The following is a 3,474-nucleotide window of genomic DNA, read 5'->3' as shown; positions in this document are numbered from 1 at the left end:
TTTTGGGAAGCATGGAGATGAAAGATGAGAAAAAGTAAATAATAATTAAGAAAGCACTTGTGTTCTCCACTTTGGAGCTTCTTAATATCCTCAATGCTACTTTATGTTCCCTGTTAGCTTGGTTTTCTTTCATATTTTATATAGCTTCACATATTCGATTTCACATTTAACATTCCGTATTCTTTTTAAGCATTTCTTTCAGCAAGAACGTGGTTCAATAAAATAGAATAATATAGTAAAATGAGATTAATTAGTATTAGAAGCTTCCAGAAAGAAAATTTACGAATACAATACATGTGTTACGTAATGCATATCAACTCGACTATATATAAGCGATCCTATGTCCTCAAAAAAATACACAAAGTATGTCAAATGGATATATATTACAATAATGTAATGTTCTATAATTAAATATGTAAATCAGAACATTATTTTGCAAGACAAACAGTTCTAATATTTTATTATTATTATTATTTTTTAACTTAACATTCTTATTCATATTATTTTTGTACAACTCCAAAATCTTATTCATATTATTTTGTACAACTCCAAAAACGCAGATTGTCTAATCCACTTACAAAACTCAAAAAAAAATACTCTACCTACGAGTTAGTATAAAGGCGACGCCAAGTAGATAAGAAGGTGACCGTGGTAGGCAGATTCCTCTGATCTCTAGAGAGAATATCCATCTTTGCTCGTAACAGTTCTAATATTTACTGCTAATGGTTCATAAAATGTAACGACGTCGACTGATCATCCAGATTACTAGCTACCATCCATGCAGTATTATTAAAATTTAGGAGTATTACAGAATGTTTGCGGATCAAATCATTGGTTTCATTTTACTTTGGTGCTTAACCCATGACTTTTTTTGTCAACTCTTCCCGAAATTCTTAAAAGATGGAAAACTAGTGCTAGAGATTATGATGATTCCTTTCACGAGAAATTTGGCTAATTATCCTTGTATTGTCATAAAATAAATATGGTTATGTTTTTAAACAGGTTTATATCATTTAGTTTAATTTACCTTTGTAGTACAAGCATTTCATTTTAGTTTCTCCAAATTCTTTGCAAAACCAATAAAATCTCTTGAAGTGAGGGTTAGCTAAAAAAAAAAAATCAACGGGAGCACAATTTGACGATCAACCATTTGTAAAAGAATGTTTGACACTTTAGAAATTCTTGATTATAGATAATAGGAATTTAGAAACATGTTTGAATCTCCTGGTTCAACATGAAGAAACCTTCTTTCTATTGGATATATATTTCTAGACGAAGACTTATTTCCTTCCCAAGCACTAATTATTGTTTTTGAAAACAAATTTTATACTCCTATTTCACAAAGAATATCATTTAGACACTTATTACACATATTAACAAAATGATTGAAATGCATTTATATTTTTATTAATTATATTTATTTAACCAACAGTATTTGAGATAAATAAAATTGTTTGTAAAATCAAAACAATTTGCAGTTAATATTAAGCCAAAAGTAAATACAAATTATATTGAAATTCTAAATGAGATTTTTCTATAACAATAAAAAATGTCAAAATGATACTCTTTATGAAACAGAAATTAAGAGTAAAAACTTGCATGTTTTAACAACTTATCCTTGATGCTTCATTATATTCTCACATCTCTCAAACTTCTTTTTAGTGTTATTTCAACATTGTGAGTTTAATTATCACTTGGTCATTCTTCTTTATATGTAACTTACAATTGTTTTATACTAACTTTCAAGGGATATTGTTTAATTCTGTGTATTGATCTCAGTACTACTAAACTATTCTCACAAATAAAAACAAAAAAGGAATGTAATGTAGAGAAACCGGATTTGAAATTTATCAGAATGTGAATCCGCGTATAGTGGTGTATTTCAAGTAGCAACAGTACGTAGTTGTTCAAGGTAGAAAAAAAATAGTTATTCAAAGTAAGTAATATAGGACTAGTTTTCAAAATGAGTCGTTAATTAGTCCACTTGAAATCAATTGATAATGGAATTTTACTTCCCTATACACATTTTTCAACATTATTGTTTATTCTAAACTAAGTATCACTAATTTATAAAACTTCTTATTTTGCGGCTTTTAATCCAATTAAGTCATACTCTGATTTTTATAAGCGTGACTAGCGGAGATTATTCATCAGTTGAAATTTCCAAAACAGTTGGGCATACATATGGTAAACATATAGCTAAAATGGAGACTTAACTGGGGTATCATACGAGATTTTCCCAACAGAGAAAGGAACGAAATCTGTATTATTATTTTTTTGCATAACGGAATCTGTTTATTATTAGAGATGTAAGTCCCTTCATACGGTTTTCAAATCTTTGTCTTATATGCAATACACGAACAGCTCACTTGATGCACTCATACATACTCCCGGTCGACGTATCCTTTTTCAGAGGGTTGCAAGAGGCTAATTATTAAGGGTGCGACTGTATATAGCGATTAGAACAAATATTTACTTTCGATCCAGTTTTTACTTTCATTTCTACTTTTAACGTCAATCAAGTGAACTAAGTTTTCTACCAGTTTACTCTAAATATTAATGTAACTAGAGTAAATTATTCTTTCATTTTAAACGAGCGAAAAAAATTCTCCAATTTAACAGATTTATCACCTCCTTTTTCCACTTCGTTTTTCCCACCATTTTACTATTTATCATTAACCAATCATATTCTAAAGTGTTTGAGAATTTTTTTTTAAATTAAAGACATTTATCCCTTATATATTAAAAGAGAAACATTACAACTTATTAAAAATAGTGTATTCTCTATCATTTTTTAAAAAAAATTTAACTTATTAAAATAAATTAAACAACCATATTAACCATATAATAAAATTTAGATTTTTCCGTATATGTTATATTTTGAATTTTTAAAAATGACTATAAATTACTAAAACTGTTAAAAGTCTCACATTAAAAATTTTGTGAACCATGGTTTAAAATTTTTTTTATGACAATATACAAAAGATTACAAAATCATATAAGTACGAAAAAGACTCATATAATAAATATTAAGATTAATATATATATATATATATATGTGTGTGTATATTAATATCGTTTAAATTAACCATATACCATACAAAATACATAAATATTTTAATTTTGAAATTTTTGTGGACAATTTTTTTGATAAAAGCTTTGAACAAATATTGAAAACTTAATTGTTAAATTTTAGACATTGCATTGAATTTTTTTTTTAACTTATAAATTGTAAAAACTATTAAACATCACACAATGAAAAATTTTGTTATCAATGATTCAAAGTTTTTGTTATAAGAAGATATAAATGATCAAAAAACAATATGAGTAGAAAAAATATTTAATAAATATCAATATTGAAAATATACTAGACCATATAAAATAAAAAATGTTTGTTTAGATTAATAAAATTTATTTATGTGTTCGCATCATTTTGATAAGATACGTAATAGTTACTGAATTTTTAATATTTAA

This window comes from Brassica oleracea, chromosome C5, assembly GCF_000695525.1.
Source record: "Brassica oleracea var. oleracea cultivar TO1000 chromosome C5, BOL, whole genome shotgun sequence".
In the NCBI taxonomy this organism is placed as follows: domain Eukaryota; kingdom Viridiplantae; phylum Streptophyta; class Magnoliopsida; order Brassicales; family Brassicaceae; genus Brassica; species Brassica oleracea.
This window is presented reverse-complemented; position numbering follows the sequence as displayed.